Consider the following 7,973-nt stretch of genomic DNA (forward strand, 5'->3'; position numbering starts at 1 on the left):
TAAGGGAATTAAAAGAAAGCATACATACTTGTCCTGTTCCTATACTTCCCAAGCATGTAGCCAGTTTTTTGTATGCAGTTTTATAGATGGAGTATTGGGCTAGAAGGATATTTGGTCTGAACCAGTACATTTGCACAGATGTTTCCCCTTTCCCCTAAAATTAGACTGCTAAATGCTATTTTGCCATCTAGATAGGACATAATAAATATATAAATAAGAGGGATTAAATCTTGGACCTTTTAGTCTCTCAAGCAGAAAATCACTCATACCTCCATTATTTCACAACTAGTTACAGAGACTAGTTGAAACCAAGACTGAAAAGGTGAAGGTGAGGAATCTCAGCTGCTCTCAGTGCTGTTATAAGGCAAGACCATAATCATGCTAAAAATGCTCATGACTATATAGTCCAATAATCAACATGAAACCAATAGATGTTGATTTCTCCCATGTGTAGAAACGGTGATTTTAATACCGTATGGTGAGATCAACAGGTCATAAAGTAGCAAACACCATGTCACGACATGCAAAAGTCTGTCTGCTCTGGGAAACCAGGAGCTCCTGCCCTGTACATCTTTCATGGTGACAGTGCACATACATTTATTCTTTTTTTCTTATTTCGTTATCATGCAGGTTTCTGAAGCCCTTGTCAGGCATGAGGTCACACAGACAGAGAGAGAGCCACAAGGGTAACAACTTTCATGGCTCCAGTAAATACAGTAGCTCGGTGTTACCAGGTGAGATGCACAGGACTTGGTAAGGCTGTGCTTTTTAGCCCTATTGTTGTCATCTGCATTTAGTCCAGTGTCCATCTGGACTAAGAGAGAATTAGCTTAGGAAAGATGTATTTATTTTCTGACACCAACAGCCTATATAGTCAGGAGATAGTCCTTTAACACAGTACATATCAGACACCAAAGAAAAGGCATCATTTCAGCCCATGTCCTGCAGCTAGTCCAAACACAGAAGCTAATTCCTGATGGAGTCATTTAGCACTTAAAGGTAACTAGTAGGGAAGTGAAAAAAAAAAATGTCCATCTCTGATTTAAAAGCAATGTTTGAACCTGGCACAGCAGAAACAATAGCCTGTTTCCCCAAGTGGAGATCAGGTATATTTATTTTACAGAAATATATGGGTTTGTGACAATCAAAAGCAGATGTTCATTAACAGGCGGGATGTAGGTAGGTTTCCAAGGCATAAAGCAGGAGGAGAGCAAAGAGGCAAAACATTCAATCTCCTGCCTTGCACCTGAATCTGCCCAGCCCCTTAAAACAGTTTTCAACAATGCTTTTTGATTTTCATTTTTTTTAAGTTACAGCTATGCAGATGCTGTTTCTGCTAGCCTTGCAAAACACGTATTTCAGAGATCATTTTGTTTCCATTTTGGGATATTTCTCACTTGCTTGCCTTTAACTTCACGTAGGATACAGAGCTAGATTTGAAATCTGATGGCTGAAGATGTGCAGAGCTAAAAGACTTCTTTTATAAACCCACTGCAACCTTCAGTCTGGAACTGAGTTTCTTCAGAGCCTGCATGTGCTCAGATCCCATGTTTGGTACAGAGGGATCCCTGTGGACATGTTATTCCTTATATAGCTCTTTTTGTGTCTCCTAACAGTTTGAAACTCCTTGACTGGAGGTGAGTGATGTTGCACTAGACCAGGGCAACCTTATTTCAAGCAGGAACTGTCAGCAGAATCGGTGCAAGGTCAGCCTCTCCACTTGTTCCTTTCAGGAAACTACTCCTCTTACAGACACCCTTACACTAAACAAACCACCTCAAATACATGTGCTGCAGCATTCCTCCATATGCTGGCGTCATGAAGACTGGTAAAAATGCCATGGCAGCAAATGTTAGCAGACTTCCAGACCAAATCAACTCCCATTTTCCCTCGTACAAGGACAACGCCAAGATAACTTGCCAATTGGCTGTGTTTCTCTTCCCAAACAGTGCGGCAGAGTATCAGCAAAAAAAAGTCTCAGGGGTGTTTCTGCCAGGGAAAGTGACTGATGGAACTGGTGACTGGATCCAACACACCGGCAAATGAATTATTTTTATCGACTGACCCTGAGTACGCCTATAAGATCATGGTTTTTAATTTTTGTCTGCAAGGGTGTCTGAATCGCAGTTCCAAACCAAACTGAGGTCTACATGCTGCAGATCAGTCACTTGAGTGCTTTAAAACTTTAAAAAAAGTCAAGAGAAACACGGTGGATTTTGGCTTATGAAAATTCCACCAATGGCACACTTTCCTTCATCAAAAAGCCTGAGACATCTCTGTCCACCCACCCAAGTGGTTCACGCTCCCAGAACATGCGTGGTCTCAGACCAAGAAGGCTGGTTGCACATCAGACGAAATGTGGCCTACGAGTTATCCTCAGTGGAAATGCTCATAAGCCCACCTTGCAAAACAGCTCTGAAGAGGAAAGGACTCAGCACCTTAGCTGCTGCATTTCAGGGATAATGGTCAGAGTAGCAGAATCCTAGTCCTAACTCCTGCACAAATCTTCCAAACCTGTGCAGTTATACAACATGATACCACTAACATAAAGATAATAATAATATTGGCTATCTGAAGCAATAATGACCAGGTTGAGTCCTGTTTCTCATCAGCAGTGGCTCCTGGGTCCCTGCTACTCTGAGAGGGAGTTAGCAGAAAGAAACTTCAGGACAGACGAGGGAAGGACTCCAGGGACTCTGGTGGGCCAAGGAGCTCCTCAGCGTCCTCCTACACATGGTGCAGAGAAGCATTTTGGAAAGGTCTGGGAGCAATAGGCATGTAGGTTCCACTCCTGGCACAGACCTTGAGGCCTATAGTGGTTAGTAGGTCTATCATCCACATACATAGGGGATGCAGGAGCTGGAGTCTGAGCCATGGAGAGATCTCTGCACCTCCTGCTCTGCTCTGCTTCCAGTGCCTGATCCCTGCACTACAGACCATGGGACAGGGCTAACAAAGTTAAAACAGGTATTTGTCACCACAGACCTTATTTCACTGTGTTATGGTAAGTCACACAGGGCAGTCTTTATTTCCCAGGCTCAGCATTCAGAGCAAACACACTGCTGTAATCTTTAGCAAATACATTTTTGCTTGCACAATAAATCTGTTCAGAAATCACACATTTCCATTCAAACTAGTCACTAAAGAGTCACGTGTTGGGGCCTATCTCTGCTTTGTGCTGACACTGCATGGGCAGAGAATCACGTGCCTTCATGAAAACATATCCCCAGTCTTGAGGCAGGGCTTGGCTCAGGGTCACATAAGACTCATCCATATTTCATATCATGTTTACCCTTCTTTCTTCACCAACAAGTCTTGAAATATGTCACTTCCGTGCCAGCAGACCAACACACACCACAAATGCATGCCAAGTGGCTGTATCTATGCTGGGAAATAAAATGGGCCAGGGAACAGTTAAAGGAGGAGTACTGCGAAGCACAGCCCATGTTCCTCTAGCTAAGCTCTCACCCTCCAAAGCAGTGGGGGCAGCAATCCAAACCAGGAGCAGTCTCTGGCCCAGCTGCTTTTCCCTAACCATGGGCAGTAGTTGGGAAAGTGTAGGTGGTCCCAACCAAAACCATGCCAAATAGTAATATGAGCTGGCACACCACTGCCTGTGTCTTGGTACTGGTGAGTCCACCATCGGGGACGCCATCTGAGACCCAGAAGGTGCTCAGTAAATGTCTTCTCTATGAATGACTCTTGTGAAATTTTAGGGAAACTACAGAGGCTTTCTAATCCCTGTTGATCCATAAAATGGAGATAACAAACCCCATTGTATGTCTCAGCAGTGGAGGGAGGACAGAGCATTTTGCATCTTAAAAGTAATGGGAAAACATGAGAGCACCCTGGCTGTACAAGTAGGTTTATCCCATTGTGTTTGATAATTTTCATCTGAACAGAGAGCAAATACTGATTTAAGTGAGTAATTCATAATGAGAACAGAACATTGGTTATTGCTTTAAATTACAAATAAAGCCAGTCATCTGCATTGGAAATAGACATCTTTGAGATAAACAGGAATATATACCCTTAAAATGTACAGTTAAAAATATTTTACCATATTCTGAAATGAAGTGTTCTGCATTTTATTTCTTTTTGATATATATCTTTTTTTTCTTCTTTCATTTGTGTGAGTGAAAGATGATTATTCATTCTATTTTTATGACCTACTTATTGCTGAATCATATCACTATGCGGAATCATATCACTACATGAACTTCAGTAAAGACAGACACAACTTTCTTGTATTGAAGAATCTAATAAATGGGGTGGAAAAAATTCAGGAAGTGATTTTATACAGTGCTGTCGATTTAAAGACTTTTTCCAATCCCTCAATTGTCCAGAAAATATATGGGAGACAAACCTGTAGCTGGGAAGAAACAAACCAAAATGCATAGGATGGAACAGAGTGAGAGAGGGAGGAAAAAAAGGGAAGGAGTGGAAGAAGGAAGGAGGCAAAGCAAGCAAAAAGAAGGAACCACCTGAGTTGATGTTCTCTTGTTCACTTATGCACCCACATGCCACTACAGCATTCACAAGCCAGCAGCTCCACTGGATGCAAAGCACCCCCAATTTTCAGACTTCAATGCTGAAGATCCTCCAAATTTTGCAGCCCACATGTACAGCTACATAGAGATATATGTTTGGAATGCCTAGTTTAGCTATAGATCTTCCAACCTACCTGGCCTTCCCCTTATACATTAGATTTCCATTAGATTTTGCAAATTCTGAGGTGTGAAACACTTTCAAATGCATATACTTGACGGGTGTGGGAAGCCATAAGTGTAAAACTACATCTTCTGCTGCCATGGGTTCACAAAACTGCAGTGATGCTAGAAGATGGAGAATGAACACTTGATACCAGGTGAGGATCAGCTGCAAAACGTATTTTTCCATGTGGAAGAGTTAACTGGAAAGATGGTTAAAGAGCAATATTCCATGACGCCAGTGGTGTTTATGACATGCCCTTTAAATACCCTTACCAGTAAATCAGTGTGTGCACTTTAGTACTACAAAGTAGGGCATACTTCAGAGAAAATAATAGCTCTGTTGATTAGCTAATGAATATGCTATCAGAGAACTCGAGGAGCCTTTTCACTACTGCTCACTTTAAATAATAATGCTAATTAAAAACATACTGCAGGCCTCAAGTACACTGCTTAACTTGTCAGACAGTGAATCTCTCACATTCATTCTTTCAGTTATCTGCTCTGTATTTATTAGTAGAAGGATGTTGTCCTTTTCCCTGCCTGCATGCTTAATTCATAGAAGCGTAATAGTATACACAGAACAGAGGAGTGAATCTGTTCTGCGATCTTATCTGTGTCTAGAAAATGAACCGCCCTTCTCCATAGGGCCAGAGAAGCCCTCTCAGGATGCACACTGTCCAAGCCTGCTGACTGAGACATGGCCTCAGTGTTCATGCATCAGGGGCCATCCTGCAGCTGAGGATGACAGCCAAAAAATACAGTGTCGGTGGCTTCCTCTTGCCCACATTCACCTGCTGATGAGGCTGAAGAAAGCATGGCTGATGAGGTTAGGTGATTGAGATAGCTCAGATAGTCACTGCTGTCTCTCCCCAGTGCTTTTACCTTGTCTGCTTACATAGCTAAGTCTCCTCTCTGCTTAGAATGATTTTACCTAAAAGATCATTTAATTTGGGCTATATTTCCTTTACACATCCCTAAACTCAGACTTTCTGGGCCAGGTTATGCCCTTCTGGAGGACTCTCTTTTGGGGGCAGTTGTCTTCAGGACAGCATGTAGCCACTGTGTCTGTCAGTGTCTAAAAGTATTCTCAGATGCAAGCAAGGGAAGTGCAGAATGTGCCAAAATTACTGCAAAATTACTGCAACAAGAAGTCTGGCAAATTATAAATTTCCCTTAACTCCACAAGAAGTTTGCTATCAATAGAAGAGACAACCAAAAATTCATTTTCTCAACCAAAGAGGTTCTGCAAAATATTTGTATTCCTATCATAGAAGCCTGGCTGTAATGAAAATGTGTTGTTTTGGTTTTTTTAAAACCAGATACTTTCAACTCATGGAATTAGAACAGCAAATTAAATATCTTCAAAAACTTCTGCTGAAAAGGCTTGATCTTCTGATCACACTACAGCTTCTGATTCATCCTGCTTTTTCTCTTGTGCTGCATCTATCCCTAATCTTAAATCTGAAATCTTCTCCCTGAAAAGGTATATTCCCACTACCTTCTGTTGCAAGGCTTTTTATTAGCAGAGCTCCATCTGACCCTTACTACCTTGCTTCCTTTCCACCCATGCTGAGTAGGTAGCACACACATTTTTTTTAAACACAGGGTGTATCCTTTAAATGGGCCATTTTTGCTCAAAACTGAATTTCTGGGCCTGAAGTGCAAGTTCTCTCAGCAGCATCCCAGATGAGCACCGCTCTCCTGCACCACCACCTGAGTGCTGGAGGTGGGAGCATGACATCTAATGCCCCAACAGCAAAGGGTTAACATATCCTCCCCCAGGTACGGGTGATAGTCAGGGCTTCTGATGGCCAAGATTGCCTGATAGCTCTGGCACCTGGCAAGCCCCTGAACCACAGACTGGCCAGCTCAAACTGCTTGGGAAAGCTGGCTGAAGCCTTCCCTGAATTCCTCTGCCTTTTACAAGGCTCCTCCCAATGACTGGGGCTTGATCTAAGTAGCTGCCTCATGAATTACAAAGGTGTCAAACTTGCCTTTGTTGCTAACACAGCTTTCACCTCAAACCAGGCTACTTGCTGCTTCCCATGTGCTTGCCTGCTTTAGCTGGCCATAATGTAGGGCTGGGCTTGTCTCTTTTGAAGTTTCCTTATAAATTGGAGCTCACCTATGCCACTGCGCTGTGCGGAGTTCCACTCCTGACTGCAAGGGGAGCAAGAGCAGGCCTAAGGCTGGGAGGGATATGGAAGATGTCAGTGTAAATCTATAAGAATAGAGAGGCTAGGTTAAGATTTATCACAGCTGTGTACAGCTGAAACCTCAGAGTTAACATTTCACTCCCATAGGTTTCCCCATCAATGGAGTACATTGACTCATGACTAAAGCATCCTGACCACCTTTCAGGTTGCCCAGAACAGGAAAAGCAGAGTGTACACAAACACCATAGTGCCTCAGTACACAACAGGTGTGAAATAGGAATTTCTTTCAGTTTTTCCCCGAGTTTTCTTATATGTGGCTCATTTCAGAAGTTCTAATCCTTTGCTTTAGATAAGAAAGGGTTTTGCCGAGTGACAGATTTGACCCTGTTGCCCAATCCTGATGCAAGCGCTCCAGCTCACATCCCTAGCTACCTGCATAAGGGAAAAATGCACGCCAAAAACTAATCCTGCAGTGCGATCAGGACTGATTTACAATGGAGAAGAGGTACAGAACACAGCTGTCAGTGCCTGTCCATATCTTCCCTGATGAGTTTGGACACAGAGAAATGGTAAGACATCAGTATCTTGTTTACAAAGCCCAAATCTGCTGGAATCTATGCTTAAAGTCTCTTACCTTTGCTGAAAACTGATCATGGAGGCTTAGAAAAACAAGCTGTTTCTCCTGAACTTCCTGCTTATACAAAGCTTTCATTTAGTCCCAGGAATTTTATCACTACTCAGAGCGAAGCATAAGACCGGGTAATAAAGTGAGAGCTCTAAAGACATCCTTTGCTTCCTTCTGCCTTGAGCACATTTAATCCTAACGATGCTTTCTGAGAAGTCGCCTTTTTTAGTTTTCTGAGAGTTCCTGAAGTTTACAGAGTAAAATTGTTCCATGCCTATTCTGAGTGACACCTTGAAGGTATCACTTGGTGGTTGCAACAAGAATAAACATTTTATTGGTCAGACTTTTGAGCAATTTTTTCTCCCTTTTGTTAAAATTGTAATGCTATTTTCCAGTACCCAGGCTCTCACCTTGATCTGGAAAAAAAAGAAAAAGACATGTCAGAGTTATTGGAAACTATAGGACATCATCTTCTTATAA

The sequence above is a fragment of the Chiroxiphia lanceolata genome, chromosome 1 (assembly GCF_009829145.1).
Source record: "Chiroxiphia lanceolata isolate bChiLan1 chromosome 1, bChiLan1.pri, whole genome shotgun sequence".
In the NCBI taxonomy this organism is placed as follows: domain Eukaryota; kingdom Metazoa; phylum Chordata; class Aves; order Passeriformes; family Pipridae; genus Chiroxiphia; species Chiroxiphia lanceolata.